This window comes from Chiloscyllium plagiosum, unplaced genomic scaffold (genome assembly GCF_037043375.1).
Source record: "Chiloscyllium plagiosum isolate Xiang-an unplaced genomic scaffold, Cpla_swu_hap1 HiC_scaffold_20, whole genome shotgun sequence".
Lineage (NCBI taxonomy): Eukaryota > Metazoa > Chordata > Chondrichthyes > Orectolobiformes > Hemiscylliidae > Chiloscyllium > Chiloscyllium plagiosum.
Window position 1 is genome coordinate 21,051,601 of NW_028270158.1, and position 12,252 is coordinate 21,063,852.

The following is a 12,252-nucleotide window of genomic DNA, read 5'->3' on the forward strand; positions in this document are numbered from 1 at the left end:
TATTCCATGAGACCTAACCTTGCTAATCAGTCTCCCATGGGGAACTTTGTCGAACGCCTTACTGAAGTCCATATAGATCACATCTACTGCTCTGCCCTCATCAACCTTCTTTGTTACTTCTTCAAAAAACTCAATCAAGTTTGTGAGACATGATTTCCCACGCACAAAGCCATGTTGACTATCCCGAATCAGTCCTTGCCTTTCCAAATACATGTATATCCTGTCCCTTAGGATTCCCTCCAACAACTTACCCACCACCGAGGTCAGGCTCACTGGTCTATAGTTCCCTGGCTTGTCTTTACCGCCCTTCTTAAACAATGGCACCACGTTTGCCAACTTCCAGTCTTTCGGCACCTCACCTATGATTATCGATGATACAAATATCTCAGCAAGAGGCCCAACAATCACTTCTCTAGCTTCCCACAGAGTTCTCGGGTACACCGGATCCGGTCCTGGGGATTTATCCACTTTTAACCATTTCAAGACATCCAGCACTTCCTCCTCTGTAATCTGGACATTTTGCAAGATGTCACCATCTATTTCCCTACAGTCTATATCTTCCATATCCTTTTCCACAGTAAATACTGATGCAAAATATTCATTTAGTATCTCCCCCATTTTCTGTGGTTCCACACAAAGGTCGCCTTGCTGATCTTTGAGGGGCCCTATTCTCTCCCTAGCTACCCTTTTGTCCTTAACATATTTGTAAAAACCCTTTGGATTCTCCTTAATTCTATTTGCCAAAGCTATCTCATGTCCCCTTTTTGCCCTCCTGATTTTCCTCTTAAGTATGCTCCTACTTTCTTTATACACTTCTAAGGATTCACTTGATCTATCCTGTCTGTACCTGACATATGCTTCCTTCTTTTTCTTAACCAAACCCTCAATTTCTTTAGTCATGCAGCATTCTCTATACCTACCAGCCTTCCCTTTCACCCTGACGGGAATATATTTTCTCTGGATTCTTGTTATCTCATTTCTGAAGGCTTCCCATTTTCCAGCCATCCCTTTACCTGCAAACATCTGTCTCCAATCAGTCCTTGCCTAATACTGTCAAAATTGGCCTTTCTCCAATTTAGAACTTCAACTTATAGATCTGGTCTATCCTTTTCCATCACTATTTTAAAACAAATAGAATTATGGTCGCTGGCCCCAAAGTGCTCCCCAAGTGACATCTCAGTCACCTGCCCTGCCTTATTTCCCAAGAGTAGGTCTAGTTTTGCACCTTCTCTAGTAGGTACATCCACATAATGAATCATAAAATTGTCTTGTACACATTTAAGAAATTCCTCTCCATCTAAACCTTTAACACTATGGCAGTCCCAGTCGATGTTTGGAAAGTTAAAATCCCCTACCGTAACTACCCAATTATTCTTACAGATAGCTGAGATCTCCTTACAAGTTTGTTTCTCACTTTCCCTCTAACTATTAGGGTGTCTATAATACAATCCCAATAGTCAAATGTAATTTTTGGTAAAATGTATTTCTGCTGTCTACCCTGTTTGCTTACAGTGCCTTTTGACAGAGAAGTGCCTATACAAAGCCTACAAATTATTCTGTGTGTAGTGAAATCATTAGAATAATGTTTGCTGATAGCTGTCCTATTCATTGTTACTTGCACAATTGAGAACCTAGTTCTCAAGCTCATTTTAGATATAAAGATTATCTTAGATACATGTGGTTGTCACATATGTGTGTGGCCATTTTTGATCCCGAACATCCCTCCAAGCTCTCTGCGCTACTCTAAATCCTGAACCTGTGCACAACCAAAATTTTCATTGCTCCACCAGTGACAGCTGTGCCTTACTTTCAAGACCCTGAACTCTGCAATTCTCTCCAAACATATTTCTACCACATTGAACTTGCTCTTATAAAATTGCAAAATAACCTGTCCCTTTGTCAAAGCTTTGGTCAGCTGCCCTCCTTATGTGACCGAATGTGCAAATTTCTGTGTAATAAAGCTCACGTAAGCGCCTTCTCATTTTACTATGTTAATTTTGCAAGTATCCTAATGAATGTTTTTGGTGCAGCATTTAAAATGGTCTACTTTTGGGGTTTGGTGTCTACAACTAAGCTGTGCTCAACTTACTGGCACTGCCATATTGTTTAGGGATTCATTTGAGGCATTAGATTACATTACAGTGTGGAAACAGGCCCTTCGGCCCAACAAGTCCACACCGACCCGCCGAAGCGCAACCCACCCATACCCCTACATTTACCCCTTACCTAACACTATGGGCAATTTAGCATGGCCAATTCACCTGATCTGCACATCTTTGGACTGTGGGAGGAAACCGGAGCACCCGGAGGAAACCCACGCAGGCACAGGGAGAACGTGCAAACTCCACACAGTCAGTTGCCTGAGGCGGGAATTGAACCCGGGTCTCTGGCGCTGTGAGGCAACAGTGCTAATCACTGTGCCACCGTGCCGCTCACAAGTGCATCTCAGGCACTTTTCCTCAGGCATTAGGCCCCTGACAATTAGGGAGCTAATGTCTCTCTGATGCGGAGTAGACACAATGCTTACATCATTCCAGGCTGCCAGTTTTATTTGAGGACTACCCAGGGCTTCGTGAGGTAGGGGCCTGCACTGACATTTTTCTTCCTCTGTCCTCCACCAACTTTTATTTGAAGGTTGCTGGCAATGAGGGATGGGCCCAGTCTTGGTTTCCTGATGACCTGTGGAGATGCCTCTGGAGATGCAACAAGAGCCAACAGCTTTTTGGGTCTTTAACATAAAATCTGGGACATAATTTTGTTTGAGCTTTAGAACTTCAGGTTCTGGCAAACATCATCTAGCCTTCACTTAAAAAAGCAAGCCAGAATCAACTTCTATCCCAAAGTACTTTCATTTGACCAATACGTTCTCCATTAATGAACCATATCAATGTTTCCATTTTACACTCATTGCTTACACTAAAATTATTCCAAGCTTTGCAGATATTTTATCTGATGATTATTAACTGATGCGTTCCAAAGTAAACACTGTTTTACATTTAATTTATAAATTCAATAAACAATATTATCTTCTTTCAGCTTTCTTTCTTTCAAACAATCTGCCCATAATGACAGCAATATTGGCCCTTGTCATGTAATAACTATCTCAAGATTTTAATGCATTATAATGACTTGCACCCCTCCAATTAATTTTGCAAGCCTAGATTAATTTATAGTGAATTTGAATAAGATGAAAAGATAAATCAAGTCCTATACTTTACTTATATTAAATAATTGTTTTGGTGTTATTTATTTCTGTGTTAATAGTATTGTAAATGGTGAAAGCATTTATAAGACATTGCTTTACTTGCTATGTAAAAAGATGCATCTATGTTCTGGCTTCTATTTGTTAAACAATTTGTTTTAATTTGAATATGTTACTGCTGTCATTTACTATATGCATTCATTACCTTAAACTTTTATATCCATTGCTCCCTGTTTATTTTAAAGACATTATTGCTTCCATTTAATACTTTATTTGAAATTTGTTGCTGCTTCCATTAACCAACTCATACATTTTTAACATGCTATCACCAATATCACCAGAGCTGACAAGATGATGCCACATCTTCAGAAATAATATTTTTGCCGAAGGCTCCATTCCATGGATTAATGATTCATTGTACATGGACCTTTCTGATCAATCGATTCCTTACTAGCCTTATGTTTCTTCTCGATCTATTCATATTAAGGAGGAATTTGCATCTATAGATTAAAATGGCCACAACTTTGGGATATCCAAGTGCTATAAAGTCAATGATGCACTTTTGAAGTGTGGTCATAGTTGTAATGTAGGAAACGCAGTAGACAATCCCATAAATAGGAATTTGTTAATTGATCAAATATTCTTTTTATTCTCGGTATTAATTTAGGGCGTGAATATTGATCAGAGAATATTTGTAATATTCTATACTTACCTTTAGTTGCAACTTAAAATCTGCAGAAAGATAACCTCTTGGTTGTCTGTTTTGAATTTCTTCAACCTTTTATTATTTTCTGTGATCTCTGAGACTGCAAGTTAACAGATCCCTGTTAGTTTTACTGATGTCCAGATTTGCTGCCGTCAGTTTTGAACACAAGAACAATTGTCAAACAAAATTTACTGTTGAGCTGTAATGTCAGGAGACATTAGGACAGGTTGTCTGGTTAAAGAAGTAGGTTTTAATGACCTTCTTATTTAAAATTGACTAAAGGATTGGGTAGATAAAGGAGAGGGCCAGTCCAGAACAAGGCACATAATCTTAAAACTAAATATAAATTTGGCCATTTAGGGATAGTGTCAGGAACCAATTCCTCACACATAAGAATATGAAAATCTGGAACTCCCTCTCTTAAAAACCTGTAATTGTTGTGTGGGGTCCAATTGAAAAATTTAAAACTGAAACAGATACATTTGTATTGTTCAGGAATAATAATGTACATGAAATTAACATGGGAGCTAAAACTGCTTGACGAAAAGCAAAAGACGAGGTGAAAGCTACAGAAATGGCCAAATAAGTCTTTAAGACTCTTGAAGCTATGCTGGATCTTTGTGTGGAGATTGGAGCCTGACCTTTCTGGTGTGCAAGTAATGGCAACTCCACAACACCACTCATGGGCCCAATCACAATGCAGCATCTTATACTCGATACCTCAGCTCCAATTGCAGTGCAGCCAGACTCAATATGTTATCACATCCACACAACAAGTATGTCCTCAGAGTGGGCCATGTATAAGCTTATTTGTAGCCTTGTTTAAATTTAAGATAAAAGATTAGTTTATTACACAACAATGGCTGGAAGTCATTCAAATAAGAAGACATGAAGTTATTAGCTAAAATAGGATACAAAGATTTAAAGTAAGTAAGGATAAAAGTTATATATGAAGCTGAAAATGAGGTAAGTCTTTACAATCATCACATGCCTGCTTGTTTGATGATTTTTCTTTCAAAGTGAAGTGGTCGAAAATTTGAAATCAGATTCAGCAGCTGCAGATAGCTTCTGTAGTTGAATAGTTAGACATTGCTCGCACTAATGGACTGAGCAGAACAGGTCCTAGGGGTATGTATTTATGGCAATACAGGTTGTGGCTATTGGTATCCATATTCAGTACAGCACCTTGGATGCACCCCCTGTTCACATTATGTGCCTTAGATCTCCACACAAGCATGCCTGCTCACAGTGAGACTTTTATACTAGAACAAAACTTCAAAATAGTTACTGTTCCAAATTGTTGAATTGTACTTTCATAATGGGTATTGGGTTGGCCATGTTCTGGAGCACAGACCCACCCATTGTCTTTTAGTTGAGATTTTAACCTTTTGAGCTGTCTCAGCCATTAATTTGGATGGCTGTCATCTGTTGATTTTTTGGTGAGATTGGAAGAGCTATTCATTCCTCCAGGGAAGCCATTTTATAAGCCTTCTTGTGACCACTTTAAAGATGGGTTAGCTTTCTTTACAAACATGCAGTTTCATAACTGTCCATTTGTGACAATCTCGATACTGCAGTGGAAATCCAGACTAAGGCCATGACATCACAGCTTGCTGTTAGCCAGCTCAGAAAGCTCTCACCATGACTGTGGATACCAATGTTTAAATGGGTTTACAGACTTTCACTATAATCCAACAGATTATTCTAATTACTAAGATACTGCCCAGGAAATGCTAATAGCTCTGTGGAGCATGACTCTGCTGTGCTCTTTCAGAGGGACAAGAGGTCTGCTCTCCCCACCGCCACTCTGCCTTGCTGTTGCCTCTCAGTCACTTATGCTAGATTACCATTGTCCATGTTGAGGTGGTGCAGTCTAGAACTGGACCTTCAAAGCCCAGCATTGCTCATAGGCATCCTGTAAAGCCATCTACAGATTCCCCCTACCACCTCTGAAAGGCACAGCCTTGCAGCAACCACTGGATTAGCGTTGTGTAGGAGCATAAGGAAAGGGAAAGACACAAGAAGATCAGGTAATAAGAGAATACCTGAGGGAGATTAGTTGCATATTGGGTGAAATGGGTGGAAAGGGCATAAACTTTCTTTTTCTGCTGAACAGCACCTATAACATTGAAACCACCAGCACCAGGGAGTTAAACTTTGAGGTCAAAGTATCTGGGGAAACTGAATGCACAAACACATATCCAAACAATCGAAGAGAAAATATTGGAAAGAAAGAAATAGTTTGGGACTTAATGCCATTGACTTTTGTATGTTGCATGTGGGTGTGCATTTATTCACTGCACATTAGTTGCTAAGATATCCATGGTAGTGATTGATCTCAGCAAGATCTCTGACCCTTAACTTCATAGGTAAGCATTCCATTAGAAAATACAGTGCAACCAATAATTGAGATGATCATTACATTGCTTCCAACTGTATGGCTGAATCTACAAACAGTAAGAAAAGAAGTAGGAAGGGTTTAGAGGGATATGTGCCAAATGCTGACAAATGGGATTGGATATCTGGTCAGTACAGACGAGTTGGACCAAAGGGTCTGTTTCCATGCTGTATGACTCTATGACTTCAAATGCTTGATTATTATCTTAAAATAAGATCACTTGCTTGCCACACAACAGCTAAGTTCCTCATGCCCGGCAAGCAGCTAAAGTCCAAATATCACCTTGGGTTTTGGAGAAATAGAGTTACTTTTTCAAGTTCTCTTCTAAATGTGGTTCTTCCTGTTTAATGAAACTCTACCACAACTAGCTCCTTATTCTGAGCCAAGGGAGGCAGTGTTAGCAGATTAGCCAGCACAGAATCACTGAATCACAAAATGGTTACAGCACAATATGCCATATACCCCAGCATTCTACTTCAGCTTGCTGAATGACAAATTAGCTTAGTTCCAATTGCCCTCCAGTTTTGCATATTCTCCCCTTTCAGAAAACAGTCTAATTCTCTTCTGAAACTTTCAGTTGATTTGGCCTCCACCACACTCTCAGGCAGCTCTCTGCTGGCCCTAAACATTTGTTGCATGAGTAGGTTTTTGCTTATACAGGTAGACAATCCTTTATCCAGAATCCTGAAATCCGAATAGCTCCAAAGTCCGAAAGTTTTTTTGTGAAGTTTTTATCTCATTAACAAGGTTGTTTGGCATGCAAATAGTTAACCCAAGTCGACACCCACTCGAAGCGTGTCACTCAGATGCGACGTGGAGGACGCAGCCCAGCACCAGCAGGCCTCAATTCTGTTTTAAGGCCCTGTTTTACTTAGGGAGTGTTTCCCTCCGGTAAGAATTTTAAAAATTTCACCATCAAACTGGCACTTATTCTGAAATTCGGAAAATTCTGAATTTTGAAAGCCAGCTGGTCCCGAGCATTTTGGATAAAAGATTGTGCCCCTGTATTGCTATTGCTTCTTTTTACTAATTACTTTAAATCAGTTCCCTTTCATTCTCGATCCTTTCATGAGTGGGAACAATCTCTCCCTATATATCCTTCAGGCTGAATCTTAAGTGGCGAAAGGTAAGTTTTTTGAAAGACCTGAGGCTGCAGGGCATGTCAAATTGTCTTGCAGTGTCTCTCCAAAGCTGCCTCATTAATGACTACTCTGCATCACTTACCTTCAATTTCCACCCCGTCTTACCACACACCATTTTCAGAACAACCCAGGAGTCAGCGGATAATCTGGACGGGCATGGTAAGCAAAGGAGAGCCCTTATAAATGTACCTTTCAAAAGACTCCACCATCGAGACTAAGATTCCTAACATGGCTGAGATGCTGTGGACCATGAGTCCTTTGAAGGCTGACCTGATGGCAGGAGAGTTGCACAGAACTAGGTAATGTGCCAGAATGTAGTCTTAATTTCCCCCCCCCCCTGAAAACTGGAAACGTTGTAAATGGGGTCGAGAATCCTCGATTAGGATCCTTGCTTCCCATCTTCACACTGTTCCTGATTGTCCCCAACTCCATGAGAATGTAACTGAAACAGCGAGAAATCTTTGGACAGAGCAGCCTCACATCACTTCCGTGAGACAGCAGTGTAGTGTGAAATCGGTTTCAACAAGTGCTGTGGGGTCTGGGAACAATCCTCAGTTAAGCTGATGTTAGTTTGAATGTCGAACGATAAAACTGGATCTCAACCCCCACCAATTCCACATGGACAAGAAAAAGCAGTTGGAGGTAATGAATCCTCATGTCCCATGTCATATACGCTTCATTCTTGGTAATGTGGGCATCATTGGCAGCCATTGCTGATCACTTGAGAAGGTGGCAGGAGTGTTATTATTGAAATCCTGGTTTGAAAAATCTCTGAGGCCATCTGCTATAAAGAGTAAGAGCTAAGATGATCTACCCTAGACATCCAGGAACCAGTAAAAGAACAGCCATACTGGTACATATGCACCTTTCTAGGGGAATCACATTAACAAGCCCAGGCAATGCAACACCAGGAACTACAGGAGCAAGGAACAAAGTGGACACTTTCTCCATTGTGGGGTGCAAGACATCATTTGTCCACTGAAGAAGCTCCTCCCACTGTGCACTTACCCCTGTGAGCAATGTTCTCTCTAAGATTCAAGACTCGATGTTCAACAATCAGCTTTGGCATTCCAATCATGGCATTGACTTGCGATTCTAGAAGTCTCTACTGCACATGGACCTCAAAGACCTGTGCAGCCAGATAGAAAATTAAAGGGAACAATGCCTGCGATCCTTGGTGACAGATAAGGAGGCACAGGTGCATGCTGGGAAATTCAGCATTTAGGGCTAAAGTATGTCAATATTATTATTATCTCAATAACCTCCACAACCATTAAATTACTAAACATCAAAGGGGTTCCCTGTTTGAATCTAGTGCCCGACCAGGGAAAACCAACAGAAGGTGGGCCACATTACATTCCCAGCCCTCTGTGGATTTCTGAACTTTCCAACCTTGCTTGGCCCCAGACCCACCTCCAAATGGCTGGAATGTTTCTGACTATGGAATTATAATACACACTGGATAATTTAACTGAGCGATAGATGGTTGAACTGCATTGATTGTGACTGAACTGCATCTCAGTTTGACCATCATTGAGATAACTTCTCGCATGGGTTAACAGATGATTTAATTTGCTAGTGCTGATTCCTTCCACTTTCTTCACTGCAAGAACATTAAATGTTAGAACATTTAATGTCAAATTTGATGTCAGTGCTTCTCAAAATTCACGCCTCTTTCATTTACACAGGATTCTAGGTTCTTCATTTCCGTTAATAGATTTCTGAAGTGTTATCACCAAACAACACACTTCATGAATTAAAGAAATGCAGAGGGAAGTATTTTCATGAGCTGATTAGGCACTGTAGATTAACTGCATGGTGTTATTCAGTCATTGTTTATGCATTAATTTTATTTAAGTGCTATTGTCATTTTAGGTGTTAGTGATGATTCAGTAGGTAGATCTTCCAGCCTTAAGACAGACAGATGTGGGATCAAGACACACTTCAGAGACTTGAGCATAAAATCTGGGCTGCCATTTCTGTCATGGTTTAACAATCTCTCTTTTGGATGTTCAACCAAGTCTGACCTGCCCTTTCAGACTTATGCTGTTATGATCTCAGCTGATGATACTACTGGACAAGTCAGATTCCAGAATGAAAACTGACTTGATAGACCATGTGTACTTTGTTTAGTTAATTAACATGGTGGTTAGTCATCCCAGAACCATAAAATCCCTACAGTGCACAAAGAGGCCATTTGGCCCATCAAGTCCAAACTGACTGTCTGAAGAGCATCTCACCAGGCTTAGATCCAGCCCTCACCCTATTCCCGTAACCCCACATTTACCAAGACTAAACCCCCTAGTCTATACATGCCTGGACGCTAAAGGATGATATAGTATGGCCAATCCACCTAACCTGCACATCTTTGGACATCATTGAGACATATTTATTTGAGGCTGCAGCTTTTGTTTAATAGCAGATTAGAAGTTTATTGCGCAAAAGAAAAAAATAGGAAAAGCCAACTAATCAATTTAAATATGGAAGACAATTGTAATGATTTTAAAATACGCAGCAAAACAAAGTCTGAACTTGTTTCCCAACAATATTCATTGTAGAAACTCAAATCTGGATCCAAATTACATATCTATCTCAAGTTTTAAGTTTATACCTAACTGACTCCTTACAGTTTATTTTCAATGCACTGTGAAGGTAACTCATATATCCTTTACAAATCTGCTGATTTTGACAAATTTCTTAGCCTAAACTTTCTCAGTTCCAATAATGAACAGATTCATAATCAAACCCTCCACGTTTCATAGTTTCACAAACTAAAACCTTTTGTGGAGGCAAACTATTCCTCGGGCTGTGTTAAACTCATTCAAGAGATAAATTAAACTTTCTTGAACTGAAGTTCAAAATGAACCAGCTCAATTCTGTATTCTTCCAAACTGAAAACAAAATTATTTGCCAGACATGTTTACCGTACTTCTTGGAAACGCAACAGTATAAACATCTTTCCATTAACATCACAGAGTCCTTGGTCAAGCTATACATCAATGATCTGGATGAAGGAACTGAGGGCATTGTTGCTAAGTTTGCAGATGACACAAAGATAGGTGAGTGGACAGATTGCGTCGAGGAAGGGGGAAGGCTGCAGAAGAACTTGGATAGACTGGGAAATGGACAAAGAAATGGCAGATGGAATGCAATGTGAAAAAGTGTGAGGTTATGCACTTTGGCAGGAAGATTAGAGGCATGAAATATTTTCTGGACTGGGAAAAGCTTTAGAAATCTAAAACATAAAGGGACTTTGAAGTCCTAGTTCAAGATTCTCTTAAGGTTAGCATGTGGGCTCAGTCGGTAGTTAGGAAAGCAAATGCAGTATTTGCATTCTTTTCAAGAGGGCTAGAATACAAGAGCAGAGAGGTAATTGCTGAGGCTGGATAAGGCTCCAGTCAGACTGCATTTGGATCTTTGCGAGCAACTTTGAGCCTGTATCTAAGGAAAGATGTCCTTGCATTAGAGGGGCTGCAGAGGAGGAATACAAGAATGAACCCGGGGATGAAGGGCTTGTCATATGAGAAGGGGTTGAGGATTCTGGGTCTGCACTCAATGGAGTTTAGGAGAATGCGGGGAGAATCTGAGTGAAACTTGGAGAATACTGAGAGGCCTGATTAAAGTGGACATGGAGAGGATATTTTCACTAGTAGGGGAGACTAGGACCTGAGGGCACTGCCTCAGAGTAAAGGGACAACCCTTTAGAACTGAGATGAGGAGGAATGTCTTCAGCCAGAAGGTGGCTAATTTGTGAAACTCATAACTGCAGAAGGCCATGGAGGCCAAGTCATTGAGCGTCTTTAACACAGAGGTTGTTAGATTACGATTAATAAGTGGATCAAAGGTTATGGGTAGAAGGCAGGAGAATGAAATTGAGAAACATATCAGCCATGATCGAGACTCCTCCGTCATTCAATGAGCTGAATAGTCTCATCCAGCTCATATATCTATGGGCTTGTGGTCACCTGCTCAAATGCTGAATCGAGTTGCTGTTCTGGAAGGAGTCTGACCTGATTTTTTTTTAAAGAAAGGAGAACCTTCCACCGCAATAACCAATCTGTTTCAATTTTGAAATCAAATTAAAATCTATAAACGATATCCATTTCATCATAATGTCATCACTTAGAAGAAGAAGCCCACAAGACTGCTTGATTGTAATCACATTGTTGTTTGTGTAGCCTTGCTGCATGCCACTGGTTACTTTACACATACCCATTTACTCAGCAAACAATGCCTGTCTGAATAGAATCACCACAAAATACATGTGACTGAAGCTAGAGCAGTCTCCAAATAAAAGCAAGATTATTTTGACAGCTAAATGCATATCATTACAGAAACATTCTGTGCATAGAATCACTGGCAGCAATGTGAGGAAATGTTAGAACATTACTATAGCTCCCTGTTTTGCATTATGGCTCTCATAATTTGTAACCTTAATTTTTCTGGCAATGAAGTCGGTTTACATTGTATTCATGAAATACTGCACACACGGATTGCTCCTTGATATATCCCTTGGTCAAGGGATTGAACATGGTTATGTGAGAAGAGCTTTGAGAATGTCATTAGCTTGGTTGTCTGTGAGGTGGCAAATTGTAAAGTGTATTTGACTAATCAAATCAATAACAGAATAAAAGGTGTAATGAAGGAAACATGCAGAACCAGACTCTGGAGACTCATTGTTCTTCATTTGTTTGTTATTCCTGAAACAATATTAACTCAAAGAGATGGCTTTTAACCATAAACAGCAAACCACTGTTGTGAGTTAACGTCCCAATGGACATTAGCATCCGGACACAAAGGCCAA